This window comes from Balaenoptera physalus (genome assembly GCF_965194825.1).
Source record: "Balaenoptera physalus genome assembly, contig: SUPER_6_unloc_3, whole genome shotgun sequence".
In the NCBI taxonomy this organism is placed as follows: Eukaryota; Metazoa; Chordata; class Mammalia; order Artiodactyla; family Balaenopteridae; genus Balaenoptera; species Balaenoptera physalus.
Genome location: NW_028126535.1, coordinates 540,747 through 560,814, shown reverse-complemented (window position 1 = coordinate 560,814; position 20,068 = coordinate 540,747). Strand labels below are relative to the sequence as shown.

Below are 20,068 nucleotides of genomic sequence, written 5' to 3'. Positions count from 1 at the left end.
GCCATCTGTTTGTCTTCTTTGGAGAAATGTCTATTTAGGTCTTCTGCCCATTTTTGGATTGGGTTGTTTGTTTTTTTAATATTGAGCTGCATGAGCTGTTTATATATTTTGCAGATTAATCCTTTGTCCGATGATTCGTTTGCAAATATTTTCTCCCATTCTGAGAGTTGCCTTTTCGTCTTGTTTATGGTTTTCTTTGCTGTGCAAAAGCTTTGAAGTTTCATTAGGTCCCATTTGTTTATTTTTGTTTTTATTTCCATTACTCTAGGAGGTGGATCAAAAAAGATCTTGCTGTGATTTATGTCAAAGAGTGTTCTTCCTATATTTTCCTCTAAGAGCTTTATAGTGTCCCATCTTACATTTAGGTCTCTAATCCATCTTGAGTTTATTTTTGTGTATGGTGTTAGGGAGTGTTCTAATTTCATTCTTTTACATGTAGCTGTCCAGTTTTCCCAGCACCACTTATTGAAGAGGCTGTCTTTTCTCCATTGTATATCCTGCCTCCTTTGTCATAGATTAGTTGACCATAGGTGTGTGGGTTTATCTCTGGGCTTTCTGTCCTGTTCCATTGATCTATATTTCTCTTTTTGTGCCAGTACCCTATTGTCTTGATTACTGTAGCTTTGTAGTAGTATAGTCTGAAGTCAGGGAGTCTGATTCCTCTAGCTCCATTTTTTTCCCCTCAAGACTGCTTTGGCTACTTGGGGTCTTTTGTGTCTCCATACAGACTTTAAGATTTTTTGTTCTAGTTCTGTAAAAAATGCCATTGGTAATCTGATAGGGATTGCATTGAATCTGTAGATTGCTTTGGGTAGTATGGTCATTTTCACAATATTGATTCTTCCAATCCAAGAACATGGTATATCTCTCCATCTGTTTGTATCATCTTTAATTTCTTTCATTAGTGTCTTATAGTTTTCTGCATACAGGTCTTTTGTCTCCCTAGGTAGGTTTATTCCTAGGTATTTTATTCTTTTTGTTGCAATGGTAAATGGCAGTGTTTCCATACTTTCTCTTTCAGATTTTTCATCATTAGTGTATAGGAATGCAAGAGATTTCTGTGCATTAATTTTGTATCCTGCAACTTTACCAAATTCATTGATGAGCTCTAGTAGTTTTCTGGTGGCATCTTTAGGATTCTCTATGTATAGTATCATGTCATCTGCAAACAGTGACAGTTTTACTTCTTCTTTTCCAATTTGTATTCCTTTTATTTCTTTTTCTTCTCTGATTGCCATGGCTAGGAACTTCCAAAACTATGTTGAATAATAGTGGTGAGAGTGGACATCCTTGTCTCATTCCTGATCTTAGTGGAAATGGTTTCAGTTTCTCACCATTGAGAATGATGTTTGCTGTGGATTTGTCATATATGACCTCTATTATGTTGAGGTCGCTTCCCACTGTGCCTACTTTCTGGAGAGTTTTTATCATACATGGATGTTGAATTTTGTCAAAAGATTTTTCTATATCTATTGAGATGATCATGTGGTTTTTATTCTTCAGCTTGTTAATATGGTGTATCACATTGATTGATTTGCGTATATTGAAGAATCCTTGCATCCCTGGGATAAATCCCACTTGATCATGGTGTATGATCCTTTTAATGTGTTGTTGGATTCTGTTCGCTAGTATTTTGTTGAGGATTTTTGCATCTATATTCATCAGAGATATTGGCCTCTAATTTTCTTTTTTTGTAGCATCTTTGTCTGGTTTTGGTGTCAGGGTGATGGTGGCCTCATAGAATGAGTGAGTGTTCCTTCCTCTGCAGTTTTTTGGAAGAGTTTGAGAAGGATGGGTGTTAGCTCTTCTCTAAATGTTTGATAGAATTCACCTGTGAAGCCATCTGGTCCTGGACTTTTGTTTGTTGGCCGATTTTAAATCACAGTTTCAATTAAATTACTTGTGATTGGTCTGTTCATATTTTCTATTTCTTCCTGATTCATTCTTGGAAGGTTATACTTTTCTAAGAATTTGTCCATTTCTTCCAGGTTGTCCCTTTTATTGGCATAGAGTTGCTTGTAGTAGTCTCTTCGGATGCTTTGTATTTCTGTGGTGTCTGTTGTTAACTTCTCGTTTTTCATTTCTAATTTTATTGATTTGAGTCCTCTCCCTCTTTTTCTTGATGAGTCTGGCTAATGGCTTATCAATTTTGTTTATCTTCTCAAAGAACCAGCTTTTAGTTTTATTGATCTTTGCTATTGTTTTCTTTGTTTCTATTTCATTTATTTCTGCTCTGATCTTTATGATTTCTTTCCTTCTGCTAACTTTGGGTTTTGTTTTTTCTTCTTTCTCTAGTTCTTTAGGTGTAAGGTTAGACTGTTTATTTGAGATTTTTCTTGTTTCTTGAGGTAGGCTTGTATAGCTACAACCTTCCCTCTTAGAACTGCTTTTGCTGCATCCCATAGGTTTTGGATCATCGTGTTTTCATTGTCATTTGTCTCTAGGTATTTTTTGATTTCCTCTTTGATTTCTTCAGTGATCTCTTGGTTATTTAGTAACGTATTGTTTAGCCTCCATGTGTTTGTGTTTTTTACGTTTTTTTCCCTGTAATTCATTTCTAATCTCATAGCGTTGTGGTCAGAAAAGATGCTTGATATGATTTCAATTTTCTTAAATTTACTGAGGCTTGATTTGTGTCCCAAGATATGATCTATCCTGGAGAATGTTCCGTGCGCACTTGAGAAGAAAGTGTAATCTGCTGTTTTTGGATGGAATGTCCTATGAATATCCATTAAATCTATCTGGTTTATTGTGTCATTTAAAGCTTCTGTTTCCTTATTAATTTTCTGTTTGGATGATCTGTTCATTGGTGTAAGTGAGGTGTTAAAGTCCCCCACTATTAATTGTGTTACTGTCGATTTCCTCTTTTATAGCTGTTAGCAGTTGCCTTTATATTGAGGTGCTCCTATGTTGGATGCATCTTCTTGGATTGATCCCTTGATCATTATGTAGTGTCCTTCCTTGCCTCTTGTAACATTCTTTATTTTGAAGTCTATTTTGTCTGATATGAGAATTGCTACTCCAGCTTTCTTTTGATTTCCATTTGCATGGAATATCTTGTTCCATCCCCTCACTTTCAGTCTTTATGTGTCCCTAGGTCTGAAGTGGGTCTCTTGTAGACAGCATGTAGATGGGTCTTGTTTTTGTATCCATTCAGCGAGCCTGTGTCTTTTGGTTGGAGCATTTAATCCATTCACGTTTAAGGTAATTATCGATATGTATGTTCCTATTACTATTTTCTTAATTGTTCTGGGTTTGTTTTTGTAGGTCCTTTTCTTCTCTTGTGTTTCCCACTTAACGAAGTTCCTTTAGCATTTGTTGCAGAGCTGGTTTGGTGGTGCTGAATTCTCTTAGCTTTTGCTTGTCTGTAAAGCTTTTGATTTCTCCATCGAATCTGAATGAGATTCTTGCCAGGTAGAGTAATCTTGATTGTAGGGTCTTCCGTCTTCCCTTTCATCACTTTAAATATGTCATGCCATTCTCTTCTGGCTTGTAGAGTTTCTGCTGAGAAATCAGCTGTTAACCTTATGGGAGTTCCCTGGTATGTTATTTGTCGTTTTTCCCTTGCTGCTTTCAATAATTTTTCTTTGTCTTTAATTTTTGCCAATTTGATTACTATGTGTCTCGGCGTGTTTCTCCTTGGGTTTCTCCTGTATGGGACTCTCTGCGCTTCCTGGACTTGGGTGGCTATTTCCTTTCCCATGTTATGGAAGTTTTCGACTATAATCTCTTCAAATATTTTCTCGGGTCCTTTCTCTCTCTCTTCTCCTTCTGGGACCCCTATAATGCGAATGTTGTTGCGTTTCATGTTGTCCCAGAGGTCTCTTAGGCTGTCTTCATTTCTTTTCATTCTTTTTTCTTTATCCTGTTCTGCAGCAGTGAATTCCACCATTCTGTCTTCCAGGTCACTTATCTGTTCTTCTGCCTCAGTTATTCTGCTATTGATTCCTTCTAGTGTAGTTTTCATTTCAGTTATTGTATTGGTCATCTCTGTTTGTTTGTTCTTTAATTCTTCTAGGTCTTTGTGAATCATTTCTTGCATCTTCTCAATCTTTGCCTCCATTCTTATTCCGAGGTCCTGGATCATCTTCACTATCATTATTCTGAATTCTTTCTCTGGAAGGTTGCCTATCTCCATTTCATTTAGTTGTTTTTCTGGGTTTTTTTCTTGTTCCTTCATCTGGTACCTAGCCCTCTGCCTTTTCATCTTGTCTATCTTTCTCTAACTGTGTTTCTTGGTCCACAGGCTGCAGGATTGTAGTTTTTCTTGCTTCTGCTGTCTGCCCTCTGGTGGTTGAGGCTATCTAAGAGGCTTGATGGGAGGCTCTGGTGGTGGGTAGAGCTCTCATTTACCAGTTTTATTTTACATAGGATGCCTCATTTACTAAAACCATAGATTCCAAGTTGCTCCATGAAAAATGTGATATTCTTAGCTGTCAACATTAGGGAATATCCCCAATCACATTTTTAAATTGATTTAATGTGTTATTTTTGAAAACATAAGTTGGGATATCACAAAATGGATTTAGCCTGCAGAGGCTTACTTTCAACCAGAGAGCTCCATTTCCATGTTCCGCTTAACAGAACCCCAAAATGATCTTCCTTCCCAAACCTCTTCCTTTTCCTGCACTATCTAAGAAAAAGTAACCACACTCTACATAGTTCCCTAAGCCAGAACCCTAGCAGCCATTTTTGCTTCTCTTTTCCCCTTCCCGCTCCATATCTAGTCACTGAGCACTTCTATTCTACCTCCCAAATGACCTCAGATCCTTTCCCTCCACTCCAATCTCTGCCACTGCCTTTAGTTTGAGCCCTCACTCCTCTCTTAGATGAATATAAAGTCTCTTAATGGGTTTTGTTGCTTCCATCAGTCCTACTTATTCTCAAGCGTGACCTCACTACAAACCACCTGATAGTGACGCCTTAACTTCACAACATTCAATGGCTCTCATGTTTCTGGGAAGAAAACCAAGCTCTTTACCCCAGCATCTACTTGGGGTTAATAGATCTAGGTTTGAATTTCAGGTTTAAGTACTTTGCAGCAGTGTGACCTCAGACTATTGGGCTTTCTAAGCCTTTGTTTTCTCACCGTGCCTGAGGTCACTGAGGGCAGGACTATTTTTCACACACGGGTGCCTGGCATGTAGGAGGGACTAATCAATGTTGAATGAAGGGAAAGTATTTTAAAATCCACATCAAAAAATTGTTCCTCCTTAAAAAAAGAAAATCCTGATACACTATGCCACTTCCAACCAAATTTGACTTCGACCTTTATTTTCTGATGATCACAATAAGGTGCCTTTGGGGATCCACACAATCGGGGATCAAATCCTGGCCACACCCCTGAGCAATCATGTGACCTTGGGAACGTGACTTAACGTCTGTAAAATCTGTAAAATGAAGGTTTCTGAGGATTTTGTTCCCGAGGGTTAAATGAGTACCTCACTTGGAACGGGGGCGGGCGCATAGTGTTTGCCAAATGTTAACTATCGTTATCATCTTCATCAAATCAAGACCGTGGTACTTCACTTTGTGACTCTCAAGTTTGTATGAGAAAATCGTGCTTTATGCGTTGTTGTTGGCTAAAGTAGGGAAACCTGGAAACTCCTGCCGTGGAAGAGAGCAACAGGCGAGAAAAGCGAGTTGCTGAATCCCAGCGCCTCAGAGGTGGGAGGGAGGAGTTCGGTCCCTAATTTACTGATGAGGAAGTGGAGGGGTGACGTGTCCTCGAGTCTCATTCAAGACACAGCCACAGCTCTTTATTGAGAGTAGGACCAGGGCCCCGGGGGTTGCTATGGTTAAACTGTAGGCGGAAACTAACACTCTTTGGAAGGCAAGACAGGAGGAGCATTCAGTTATAAAAAACGGTCAAAAATTGGGGTGAAACTAAGTTCGTTGAGCAATACATCAAATGAGTCAACTGTGGACCCGGTGAAACCGAGTTGCTAACTGAACTGGTATTTTACGAACAGGGGCTTTCTACAGAGCCCACTGACTCAGGACGGCTTCGATTAACAAAGTCCCGCGGCGCTTCCCGCAGGACCGGAAAGCTCGGAGCGCGAGAGATGAATGGAAACCAGAGTCTGGGGCGCGCCGCTCGGGGGGCGGGGCAGCCGCGGGCGGGGGCGGGGCATTGTGAGTCACATGCCTGCGCTCTGAGGAGGGCGCGTGGAGGGAACTCTGGTCGTGATTGGTCCGTCGTAACCAGGTAACCGAAGGACACATTCCGGTAGGCAAGGGCCGGACGGGCTAGCTACTTTCAGTCGGGAGGCGGTGGCGGAAGGAGGAGGAGCTCCGGCTGCGCTCTCTCCCTCAGTGCCTGCGCGTCTCAGCACTTGTCTGGTTCCCAGCCCTTTTAAATAAGCGGGTCTGGTCACCGCCCTCACAGACTAGTTGGTTCCGGGGAGGCGGCGGCGGGGGTGCGGCCGGGGCCGGACCCCTGCCCGGGGCCCAGCGGCTGGGCGGGGGTGCGGCCGGGGCCGTACCCCTGCCCGGGGCCCCGGCGGCTGGGCGGACAGGAGAGCGGCGGGCGAAGTCGCGTCTGCATGTGCGGCACAGCCCCGGCATAGCCCGGGGCTGCCAGTGCCCGCCGCGCCATTGTTGGGGGAGGGGGCGTCTTCTGAGCTCGGCGGAGTCGGGGGACGAGCGGAGGCGGCGGCGGTGAGGAGTGAAGGCGCCCCATGGGGAACTCGCTGTGTTGTTGCCTGTCCCCCAATGCCAGCCCCAAGTCGGGCCGGCGCAGGGGGTCAGCGGAGCCGGACTGCGAGTCTGAGGTCTACAAGGCGGCGGCCGGGAACGCGGTGGCAGTAGCTCCGGCGGCGGCTACCGTGGAACCCGCCGAGTTGGATTTCGCAGGTGGCGAAGGCCACCACCTGCAGCACATCAGCGACCGGGAGATGCCCGAAGGTAAGAAGCGGCTGACGCGCCTCGCCCCTCGCGGGGTCGGCGCCGTCTGCTCTCGGGCTTACCTCTGGCCTCCGCCGCCCCCAGGGTCCCCCGGGAGGGAGACGCCGCCTAGGGCTCCTTCTTGCCCGGAGTTGGCTCTCCCAGGGCTGGGCACCGGGGACGAAGGCTGGCTCTGCTTGGCGTCCCCACCCCTTATTCTTTACCAGTCGCGTCCGGCCAGTCTCCTTCCCTCTTCCCTACCCGAATGCCCAATTCTTTCCCCCGTTCCCATTTCCCAGCCCGGCCTGAGACCCTCCAATCCGCGGCCCTTCCTGTTCGTGGTTCTATTTAACATCTCGTGGGACTTAGCAGAGACTTTCTGGTGTATTCTCTCTTTTCTTAATGCAAACTTAAATACTCTAACTTTGGCGTATCCATCCCGTCTCCCTATCCAGATGGTACCTAAGCGAAGGAACTAGGTAAGGGCCTGATGATAGACTTCTATTTGTTAAGGTAGTTGATATTCGAGACAATTAAGACAAACATTAGAGGATTTGTCATTTAAATTCAATATAGAGATGGACAGAGTCAGTGTGGTGTTCTTAACTAAAATTCTTTGGATTTTAATGTTTTCAGTCGCCCTGATAGAAGCTACTTTATCCCTTCTAACTATAATTTGAACACGATAGGAAAGAAAATGGTGGGAGAGGGGCTTAAAATAACTGTGAATGGTGTGAAACGTTACTGCCACGGCTGCAGAGAATAGTTGTTGGGTTTTTTTTCTTTACCAAAGGAGACCCCATGGAGTTCTGATTACTTTTAAATTCCCACTTTGACACAAGTATGTCTTCAGTTGCACAGCCTTAACCGACTTCTTTTGCACGTTGCCTGTTCTAAGGGAGGGGTGAGGTGGTTCCTGAGACTGCTGGACAGAAGTTTCAAAGGAGAAAAAACAAATTCAGATTGTAATTTGTAATATAAAGGTTTGGGAGTTAACATACCACATCCATCCTGCAGAAAAATGTCTCCATGGCTCCCTCCTCCTCCGCCCCCCCACCCAAGTAGAATACTATTTAACTTTAAGAATGTTCAGGTAAAAGTTCTGAAGACTAAATGGCTGGGGGTGGGTGTTGTCGGGGAGGAGAGGAGAGAGAGAAGAGAGGAAATGTTTTGATTTTTGCCTCTAGAATTTTGGAAAGGGATGGCTCTAGGTTAAAAAAAAAAAAATTTCTGGGTAGCATAGTGGCACTTTAATAAAGACTGTTCTTTGAAGTATAAAACATTGTATCATAAAGATGTTAAAGCCCCACTGGCCCATTTGTTTCATTTAAATGCCAGAGATTATTTCATTATTTCATAGACGAAATGTCTTACAGCTCTTCTATTTAAATTTTAGTTGGGTTTATTTAATTTCTTTAAAAGTTAGAATAATTAAGCCTGTGGATTCACCCTTATGATGGACGTGGCTTTGTAAGTGGAAAGTACTCCCTTTTCAGAATCGTTAGATATTGTGAAAGAATGAACAAATTATGTGAATTAATTGTAGCTTTAAACACAAAGCATGTAAGTACTTGTGAAAACTGCTCTGCTTGTTGCTATAAGGTAAGCCTCTAAATGATTTTTAAAAACAGTTAGTAGTTGTCTAGTGTAGGAGGAGAGACGAAAATTGGACCTTTATAGAATTCTTTTAAGATTTACAATGCATTTTCTTGTGTATTTCACTCGGCCCTTCCATCTACAAATAAGGCCCGTATATATTCTCCCTCTGTTGCCGATGAAGAAGCCAAGACTTAGAGATCTGAAATGACTGTGTAACACAGCTACTGAACAAAAGAGACAGACTTGGGAGGTGGTAGATATGCCAAATTCAGTTCTTGGGATGCTGAAGAAAGTGTTTAGAGTGCACCTTATATTTTATAATTTATCCATAAGTTAGGCCTATCTCAGCATACTCCAGTTTTGATTATTGCCATTCCAGTTTATTGTACACAACTCAGAAGCAACATTTACCTCTCCATTCTCTGTCTGTACATACATTGCAATGGATATGAATAAAAGTAGAAGTCATGAAATAGCCTAAATTTATCAGTCAGGTAAACACGTTGATATAATTTAAAGAGTTTGTTCTGGTGAAATCCAATTGAAGCCGAGAATGCCCTGGACAGAGGGACATTAGGGGAAGCTGGTAAGCGGGCAGGTAAGGTACTAAGCATTTAGCATACGACTATGTATGATAAGGAAGGAGTGCTAAATCAGGAACTGGAAAAATAGAGTTCATGAGTACAGAATTTACCTTTTTATGTTTAACATGATTGTTAAAATTTCATTTCAATTTGTCTTTTTTGGGGGGGCATTCGATAAAGTGATAAGAGAAACCTCAATTTCAGCATTTGCCTATTAATTAAGTTTCCATAGAAACAAGGTCAGAACACCAAATATAAAGTACAGGCACATTGGAAGTTTGCTCTTCATGTCTTTATTTCAGACAATTTTGTATCAGTTTCCCTGGAAACTGAGAAATACCTACTCAGATATAAAACATTTTGGCTTTTCTACAGTGAAGAATTATTTGGTTACTTAGAGAAAATCGTACATAAATGATGCTCTGTCTTGTTCTTCAGAAACATTGGAGAAGAACATGATTTCTTCAAGCCATCTCAATAAAGTAACTCCTAAGAACGTAGTATAGATTTCAGATAGACTCAAAAGAATTTTTTACTACTTTGTCTTTAACAGTATATCTAATATAACTGATGGTAGTGTCATAATAGAAAAGAAGATGCTACGGTCCTATTATCTGATTTTATTTTTATTCATCAACTTTTCATACAGCCTTTATGTTCTGACCTTAGGAGCTTTGCTAATTCTCTGGTGAAAGGTGCTCTCTCAAGTGACCCCTACCTCCCATCCCCCTGAAGAGTGGGTAGGGAAGGAATTGGCAATATGATGTGGAAAAACCTCTGAGCAACAGATCTTTCCTTTTTTTGGTGACAGTATTAATGAACATTTGATGTGAAAGATTGAGAAAACACAGAAAAGTCCTTCACTCACACTCAGAATATCCAGAATTTTTATTAATATTTTGGTGTTGATTCTTCCTGAACCTTTTGTATGCATATAAACATAACATTGTGTTTATTTTACAAAGATGGGATTGTTCTTTATGTGCCACTTTGTAACTTTGTGTTATAAAGAAAAGTAACAACATGAAGCTCCTGGAACTGTGCTGACACCTAGAGAGTGCTCCAGGGTGATGTATTTCCATGCAACTGTGCATAGCTCTACAGCCTGCCTTTTACCAACTGTTTACTGTGCCATCGAATGGTTGGAGCATAATTCATTTACCCAGCCTTTATGGTTGAGCATCTTTTATAATCCCATTATAATGCTTTATTCAGGGGACACAGATAAAAACTGATGCATTATATTGATACTTCCCTATAGCATTCTGATTGTACACTTTGTCTTATGACTTAATTAAATTCCTAGGGTGAGTCACTTTGTAGTAAAGGTATTTTAACATTAAATGTTCTTTTCCCAAATTAAAGTTACCATTGATTTTTCACTGAACATTAGATTTCCTCTTTTAGGTTTTCGTGGTTCTTGGTAACCTGTCTTGTGTCTTTGATTCTGAGTAACTAAACTACTACTCTAAGAGATCTGAAATTAACTCTGGTCTTAGGTGACAGACACATCAAAAGACAGCATTAGAAGAAATCTTAGATGATGTGGGAAAATTGGGAGAACCTTAACTGGTTTTGGGTACACTGAAACATGATTATTAGGCACCATTCCAGAGGCAGGACAAACAGTGGTTAGACAAGACAAAACCCGTATCCTAACTCAGGTCCTTACTTTCTAGAGGTGCCTGGGGGCTGACGACACAAGAATAACATCAGGTAGTGAGAACAGTAAGAAAGAAAATGAAGGTAATGGGCTGGGGAGGAGGACAGTTTTACAAGGGGTGGTTAAAGACAGCTTCTCTCCTTAAGCGACCCATGAGCAGTCCTAAGAGAGCCATGTGAGGCTGTGGGAGAAGAGGCTTCTGTGCAGTTCCTAAGAAGGGAATATGCTTGATGCGTGCCAAGGACAGAAAGATGGGTGGCTGCAGCTGAGTGAATGAATGCCAGGAGGAATATGGGGGATTAAGACCTTGTATGCCTAGTGGGCCTTGACCAAAAAATATGAATTTTAGTCTAATTGTAATGGGAAACTATTGAAGGATTATATGCAGGGGAATGATGTTAATTCTTAGAAAAAGGGAAGGGGGGTAGAGAGGGTGGAGGGAGATCAGACCAGCTACTGTGTGAGAATAGACTGTAAGGGTGGAAGGAAGCAGAGAGGGAGACCAGTTAGGAGGCTGGTGCGGTAGCTCAGGTGAGAGCCAACAGTGGCTTGAACAAAAAAGCGATATTAATAAGGGTCTAAAATAGGCTGTAGTATATAGATTGCTCTTGCATGTCATTTGATTCTCACCATGTTCTGAGTTAGGTAGTGTAGGAATTCTTCTCTTAGGTATAAATTGAGTTGTCCAAGGTTTTAAAAATGAGTATTGATAGAGAGTAGGACTGTAAATTCCAAATGCATGGCATATAGGAACAGAATTTATTGTTGACATTATGTGAGCTTCTTTGGAATACTACCTTTTTTCTCAGCCTTTTTTGTTGTTGTTGTTTTAGTGTATGAAAGTAATAAAACTTAAGAGTTAAAACAGTAACACTGCGTAATGTGAAATGAAATGAAGGTAACTTGCAACCCAGAAAGGTTCTTAAAAGTCCAAGAAACTGAGTAAAGTACTCTTTAGAAATATATAAAGCCAGGTGTACTTACCTATGTGTCACCTCTCAGTCATGATCACTGTAACACTGATTGAGGATTAAAATAAGGCAAAACTGAGAACCAGGGTAGAGGCAGGTACAGAAGCAGTTGGAAACCAGAGCTGGGAAGTTTGGAAGCCAGGATTGTCCGAAGCTAGGAAAGCAGGATCAAGGCTTGGGTGAGCAGTAGCCTGGCAGGTGCAGGAGCCTGCTGTGTACCCGCTGGTGAGGCAGCCCAGCTCAGGGCTGGCTGGCAGGAACTCCCTGACTGCGGTGGAAAGTGTGGACTCAGAGATGAAATCATCAGTTTACATGGTAATTGTAAAGATTGTAATGTTTGTATTATGAGCCATAAAACTAATACACTGCACAGTATAGGGATGCTAGGGCAGTTCAGTAAATGCAGTGGTTACCGTTAAGTAAACTGGTGCTCAGCAGTTGGCCCAGAAACTGCTGACATCTCCTGTTTATTTGGAATATATTGAAATCAATATGTCGATATTAATCGCTTTCTGAAATATGCTGCTTCTGTCAGATGCTTTCTTGGTCACTTCCCTCTCCCTCTAATATTTTAACAAGGACAAATCATTTATCGACAGTTTGATAGCATAGTTTTAACACTTTTAGCCTTCAGTAATGCATTTCATTTGTTCTAAGTTGCCTATGTTTTCACACTTTTAACAACTGCAATTGAGATGGATCTTAACAACTGGTAGAATCTTAGATTGGAGGAAAAACAGTATTCAGTGTCGGTGGTGTTTTACAGGTTTCCTCTGAGGAATGTTTACATTAAGACCGAGTTTAATTTTTCTTTAATCATACTTTTTCTACATCGACCTATCATGCTGTCAAATAAGTTGCAATTTAAATTGATAATACAAAAATGATGGGTCTTAAAATACAGTTTTAATCATAACCCCTAATCATGAGCTCAAGAATATTTCTCCTGGGTAAAACATTCTTAGAGGTTTCTAAAGAAATAACTTTCGGAAGAATCCATGTAATTTCCTGAATGCACAGTAATTCCCTGAAGTCTCTAAATTACTGTGTGTGCATGTGGTGGGGAGAGGGATGAGAGGGATGGTGGGTGGTAAAGCTTTGCTTAATAGTTGGCAGTCTTACCTTTGTGATAGTGAAGAGTGTGGTAGGTTTTATCATAGTCTCCTTAGGCTCTTGGGAAGATAGTTCATGGGAAGTGCAGAAATATTGTGTGTATGTATGAGTTTACTGTCTAATGGCTCACATGTCCATTCTATAAGATAGTGATGTGGTATTTTTCATTAGCAAAAAGTGCAAGTTATATAGAAAACTGTTAGTTATATAGGCTATAAACAAAAGATTAATATTTTCTGAAAACCTCATGCAAACTGACAGCAGTAGGGCCCTGATGTTTACAGTACATTCAAATGATAGGCCAACTCACCAAAGTGGAAATAACACTGATAACTGTGGGAAAATGGTCAAACTGTGTAATCAAAAGAAATACAAATTAGATCTACAGTGAGGTTCCTCATTCATATCAGTAGGAATTTTTTTTTTTTTTTCAAGTATCCAAAGCAAGGGTAGGAACTCAAAATGTCATGATTGGTAGCATTATACCCTAATGTGCCCCCCATCTTCTTTAGGAAGCAATTTAACATTGTACATGGAGCCGTGAAAGTGATCTAACCTTTTGGCTTAGTCATTCCACTTCCGAAGATCTTTGCTAAGGAGATAAAACCATTATTTTAAAAAACTATGTACATGAAGATTTTCCTCATAATATTTTAAGAATAGAACTTTGTAAGCACCAATCCCCAGCAATAGGGGATTGGCTAAGTCCAGTATAGGAATAACACTTGATGGGCCAGTGTGTATTCATTAAACAATAAATATGCAACAGTGGGGTGGAGAGCGCTTGTTAGTAACAAGAAGACATAAATTGTACACTAATTAGAGCTTTTTTTAACGTATAAGAAAAGCAACTAAAAGTAATGGTTGTGAATCATTGTGTGTTAATGATTGTGAATGGTTGTGTGTAATTTTTAAACAGAGCATCGTTTTGTCTCATGCAGATTTTTGTTCATGATATTTGTTAAAGGAATGAGCAAGTGACTTTTACCTTTCCCCACCTTTAGTGTGATCATCAGTACTGCTGATTAACCAGGTCTCCTTCAGTTGCAAGGTAAAAGAACATCACAGAGTTAAGCACTACTTGACCCAGGAGTTAAATGATCTCCTCAGTTCTGCTCTCCTCTGTTGATGTCTCCTGAAAAGCCTTTCCCCTCATGATAGCAAGGGAAGTGTCCAGCAGCTCAAGACTAGCTAAGGATCCTAGAGTACAGTTCTGCCTTTCTCTTTTCTTGGCAAGTCCCAGGACAGCTGTGATTGATTGGCCGGTCCTGGGTCCTGTGCCTACCTTTGAACCCCCTAGGATAGAGTAGGGAGAGTGCCAGCTTTTTTCTGGTCACTTGGGCTCAGTTTACTTTTTTTTTTTTTTGCATGTTGTCATTTCTTTTATCCCAGCCTTCTTGACTTTTGTATTTAGATCTGTAGTAGCACATCTTGGTTTGGCGGGTGTGTGTGTGTGTGTGTGTGTGTGTGTGTGTGTGTGTGTGTGTGTGTGTGTGTGTGTGTGTATGTGTGTGTGTGTGTTAAAGCTTGCTTCTCTTTGATTCTGGCACTTAATTTTCCTGGACTTCCATTGAAAATTGTTAAGTTTTACCATGCCATAGACACTGATAAATAAGACAGCTACTTTGCAAACATTTCTGCTTATTTTTTTAGATTCAAATGTAGTCTATTTACTTTCTTTTTGGTATAGGTAAGTAGTCATGAATTCTTTCGGAAGCTATAGGTTAGAGGCAGCTGTGAAAGTCTCTGCCTGCCATTTTGTGTACAGCTGAAATAATTTATTTTCCCATTGTCTTAATTTTTCAAATATGTAGGAGAAAAAAACTTTAAAATAATTATATGGGTCTTTTACATAAAAATGTTGAATAGAATATTTTCTCCAAAAGCAGCTTTATAAACTTCAAATTCAGTGAAGGAATTTTCATGAAGAACAAAGCAGTTGGTTTAGCTCTGTAAATTACTAGTGCTGGCAATGACATTAAAATGGATGGCTCAGATTCCTGTTAAAACGGGAAGTCCAAAATTACTGTTCGTGCCAAATTCTTTCTGGGTGGGAAAAGGGGATTCTAGGTAGATACATTTGTGAAATGCTGGGTTAGACAGAATTCACTACTAGACTAATTAGTTTTTAATATATCAATGTGTGTATTCTTTGGATTCTCTAAGAGGCAGGGATATATTTGTATTTCGCTTTGACCATCAAAGCCATCTTTCAAAAACAGATCAGTTATTATGTGGTTTGGGAAATAATTGCCTTAACCATTACTCTTTATCTGAATCTTGGTCCAGTTTCTTAAAAGATTGGTTAAATGGTTTGAGATGGACTTTGCTGAGGAAGTGTCATAGGGCTTTTATGTTTGTTTGTTTGTTTGAAACAACAACCTTACGATCCTATGTGGTAGCTTGTGCTTGTTTTGTATTTCTGCCTAAATAGAAGACGCTATCCCACCTTGGTGCAAGGTGGGCTACAGGCAGACCCACCTTTTCGTGTAGGTATGGCCAAAATTTTTTTCTAGTAGCCCTATGATCTGCTCCAGAAAGTACTCTTATTGAAGCCCCAAATTGATCATGCAGCGTGGAATGAAGAAGTGAGTTTAGCTTTGGAAATAGAGGGCAAAGTTAAAAATCACTCTCATGGAAGTGTTCCTCTAGATTAGAACATTGAACTTTTATGTAGTCCTCTTAAATCTGCCATGATGAATAGCCCCCAGATAAACCACAGCCAATGAAATGAGTTCATTTGTTGAATGGAGTTAGAATTAGCCATTTGATTGTCTGAAGAACATTTGCCAAAAGCAACTCACTTCGTTTTGGCATATTTGATATATTGAGCTGGTATCTGACAGTAGTTGGCCACAGCATAACTTGCTTCTTGAGACTGTTCCTGGAATGTGCTAGTAATATCAGCTTTAAAAGAGGGTGACTGAATTTTTAATTGATAAATAGGAGGGGAGTCACATATATGATTCATCTAAAAATGGCATAGATTATTTAGGTGCAAGTTAAAGAAGTCTAAGACATAGCCATGGTTTTACTCCACATGTATGGAGAGTTTCTACAATTTTGCTGTTTCCCAATAGAATTTTTATATTGTGCCTTTACTAAAATTGCCTTTTTGTCATTACTAAAAGCTCTTCTCAAGACTATTAATAAGTGGTTTCAATCAATGTGTAGCTATCTTTAAAATCATGTATTTTTCTACTCAACTAAATCACCACACCTTTTTCTCTTCTTCCTATACAGACTTAGCTTTGGAACCAAACCCTTCTGACCACCCAGGGGCAAGCACCATTTTTCCGAGCAAATCTCAAACAGATGGTAAGGCAATGCTTTTTTTTCCCTGAGAAAAAGAGTGAAAACTGTTTTTGTTTTGTGTATTATAGGAGGTATTTAGAAAAACTCTTACAGTGGTTTAAATGTTTCACTTTTTTATGTATTCACTTGTCTTATTTTAATATGTTGATGATACAGTTTCCTTTAGTTGTCAGTGTTTTAGGGAGGAGAACACTTAGACTATCTGTTTATACATTTTGCCACCTCTTTATCAACATAGTCAACTGGCCCCATGATTTAGATGTGGTCTATTTCTCCATGCTACTTTGTCCTTTTCCCCTTGCTCCGAAGAGCACATATGTTAAAGACAAATGATAGGGTTTAGGTCACAGTTAGGTTTTCATTTGATCAAATCAGAAAAATCAGTTGTTATATATGGGAATTGAGCCTTGTGATTTTGGCCCTGTTTTACACAGTGTTCAACCAGACGAGCCTATCTCACATCCAGATTTATGCTACTCAGAACTTTTAAGCTATTCAAAACTTTCTCATCCTAATGTAGTGCTGTGCCAGGGTAATAAGAGCAACATGCCATATGGGGTTTTCCAGAAGATTATCCTCAGCATGTGAAACTCATATACATTTCCTGTGTCCTCCTTGTTTTAAGATGAGAATCAGAACCGTAGAATTTTTTGCACTCCTGCTTGCCTGCTTGTCTTCCTGAATGTTATGTTAAATCCTAGTTTATTTGCTAAAAAGCCATACGTGACCAAGTTTTTCAGTTGATTACGAGAGCAGGAATACAAGAAGTGAACATTCCATAATATTTAAAGTGATGCAGCACAATAAAAAACGGAGGTTTGGTTTTTTGTTGTTGTTGTTTTGCTTTTGGTTTTTTTCCGTTAGATCACTGGTTTTTATAAAAGGATATAACTCAGGAACAGCCAGATGGAAGAGATGCATAGGGCCAGGCATGGGGACAAGGCACAGAGCTTTGATGCCCTCTGCAAGGGTACTACATGCTCACCAACCTGGAAGCTCCTGGGGTTTCTAACTTGCATTTTTCTAGTGTGTGTACTTGAGCCACTCATTTCTGGTTAGGATTGCTCTATTTCTCAGTTTCTTCCAGAGCCATGAGCTGCTCACATGTAGAGGGGCTCTGGAGACAGTAAAAGAAAAGCTGTCCCATGCCTGTCTCTCTCTTCAGCCTTAAGGAATCCGTGCCTGTGATGCCTGTCTGGAGTTAAAGGAGGCAATGTGAGCAAGAGTGTGGCCTAAGACCCTCTTCAGGCTTTTATTCTTCTGGCCTTTGTTGGAGCAAAACCGTTTTGTGTGCTGTAGATATGTTCATTTAGGTCAGCACACTCATTTTAAAATTTACGTTTAACATAGGTTACTTTCCAGTTGTGTATTTTTTCAGTAAGGTATTTGAGTAGGTTACCATTAAGTGGTTCAGGATGCTTCCAGAGATCCTGGTGCGTTCGGAGATGAGTGCCTGGCCAGAAACTGGTTCTTAGAGTCGTCATCTGTAGATTGTGGTAATTAAAGTAAGCTGTGTGTAAATGAAGACTTAGAAAATACTCCTGGCTAGTAGTTCAGCTATGCAGCAGGTACATTTTTTTATTAGCTAAGTTTCTCACCTGGCCTAATTTGCTTTGTCCTTTTCTTTTGTAAATGGGGAGTCTTTCATTTGTACCTAATACAGAATATCTATTAGGTCAAAAAAGTGAAACTAAGTTTTTAGATTTTATTTATCGGACTCATCTTGCTGGGTGATTTAAATTATATATTTTGTTGGAAATTATTTTAAAAAATAGAATGGAATTTTATCTCATTGTGTTATTGGTAATCCATCAGATAATTAGTGACTACTTTTATTTTTCTATGGCATTTGTATCAGAATTCATCAGTTAATTTTTTTTATTCTTAGTGCGGGAAAAGAGGAGGAGCAGCCATTTAAACCATGTAAGTAAACAGTTGAAAAGTTAAGAAATTAATAGTTTGAATTAAAAATATGTCTGCCATGATTCCTAAAAAATATGATGGATCCAATACTGTTAGCATGGACCTCTTTTTTGTAGATTTTCTAAATCTCTATTTTCCTAATTATCAAATGTATTCAGGAAAGTCTTTGACTTAGTAGTGCCCATTTTTTAAGGGTTCTGACATTTACGTTAAATTTCACTAATACGGTTGTAGTATAAAGATCTGCCTGAAATTCTTTTGCCTTATTTTTTTGATCTTATTTTTTAACCAAAGTAATAAAAGTATAACAGGTAAGTTAATTTTTAGCACTGTCCATTGACTTCTTGTCATAGCAGGTGAAAGCTGAGCTTCTTCGCTCCACCATGACGTTATTTCCCTCCCTGTGTTCCCTCAACATGTATCAGTTTTTATTAAATCAGAATCAATGTTTACATTACTACGACTCTGCAAATATTGTGCATTGCTGAGCCATAGAGTTCTCTGACTGTGCCTCCTCCTTGTACACCCTTCATTCTTTTTCTTAAATATTAATGAAATTGGAGCACTTCTGCACTTCTCTAGGATAACCCAATCCCCCTTTTCCTAGCCAACGTGATCTCACACAGCCAAATGCAGTAAGTAGCTCCCTGCCCGGTCTCCCTGCTTTCACATTCTTCATTTTTTCTGTGGAATTAATTTCCTGACTATATTCACTTGCCTGTTTTCTAACAGCTATTTTTTTCCCCAAATGTTTTAACATTTGTCACATGCCTATGAAAACTATTTTCCGTCTACTAAGCCACATCTGTTCCATTTATTTCTTGGAGACACTTTGCCCCAATCTTTTGTCTTCCTACTCCCATATAGACTAGTGTTCCCCTAGGCCTGCTCTATGCCTCTTTTCCTGGGATATCTGTGTGAAGTCATCTGGGATCTCACATAACTCTGCTCTCTTATGTTGGATCCCCTATGTCCTAGATTCTGTTTCCCTCTTGTCTTGTTATACTTCCTTGTTTTACTGGAGCACATTTTCCTGGGAAAAGGGCACATGGGCAGAAAGTTTATAGAGATCTAGCCTCTCTGAAACTCCTTCTATTTGATAAAGTATAGAATTCTCAGTTGAAACTAATTTTTGCCGTTCTAAAGACATTTCCCTCTCATCTTCTCATTTACACTGTTGCTCTTAAACCTGTTGACATTGTATGGTACATTGTACATGACCGATTTTAGTCATTTTCCCCCATCCCTTCCTTCTCGGGAACCTTTTAGTACCTTCCCTCTCCCTGGGATTTTGAAATTTCATAATTTGGTTTGGTATAGACCTTTTTTGTGTGTTTCTTTGATATTCTGTTTTTTTCTTCCAGGTTCGTATTATTCAGATGTTGGAAGTCTTAGACTTACCAGATCGCTAACTTTTTTCCCCTCCTGCTTTGCATTTTGTCTTTTTGTCCTGCTTCCTGGAGATTTCCTTGACTGTGCTCTAATCCTTCTATTGAATATATTGTTTTGTCTACCTTATTTTCAATTTATAGAGTTCTCTTATATCCTGTCATTCTTTTTTTCACTGATGCAATTTCAAGTTTTCATTTGCTCCTGAGTTTTTATCACTCCCATCAATTCCTTCTTCCTGTTTTGTTTTGTTTTTTTTTAAAGCGGCCTTATATTTTATTTTATTTATTTATTTTTTGGCTGCATTGGGTCTTGGTTTCTGCACGTGGGCTTTCTCTGGTTGCGGTGAGCTGGGCCTACTCTTTGTTGGGTGCGTGGGCTTCTCATTGCAGTGGCTTCTCTTGTTGCAGAGCACAGGCTCTAGGGCGTGCGGGCTTCAGTAGTTGCGGCTCATGGGCTCTAGAGCGCAGGCTCAGTAGTTGTGGCGCATGGGCTCAGTTGCTCTGTGGTATGTGGGATCTTTCTGGGCCAGGGCTCGAACCCGTGTCCCCTGCATTGGCAGGCGGATTCTTAACCACTGCGCCACCAGGGAAGTCCCATTCCTTCTTCCTGTTTTGATCTCTTAC

General features: G+C 40.1%; 1 protein-coding gene and 1 pseudogene across 2 annotated transcripts in view; both read left to right on the top strand.

The window, feature by feature from the left end:
- The window catches only part of LOC309663530 (cyclin-Y-like protein 1), a gene marked incomplete at its 5' end in the record, with an annotated part of 62,982 nt that overhangs the window by 21,972 nt on the left and 20,942 nt on the right, over positions 1-20,068 (top strand). The gene's annotated exons all lie outside the window — the stretch shown is intronic.
- The window catches only part of LOC309663529 (cyclin-Y-like protein 1 pseudogene), a 295,819-nt pseudogene continuing 282,245 nt past the window's right edge, over positions 6,495-20,068 (top strand). Inside the window, exon 1 of the transcript XR_014268273.1 lies at positions 6,495-6,539. The product of XR_014268273.1 is annotated as a cyclin-Y-like protein 1 pseudogene (transcript). The remainder of the gene's footprint in view (positions 6,540-20,068) is intronic.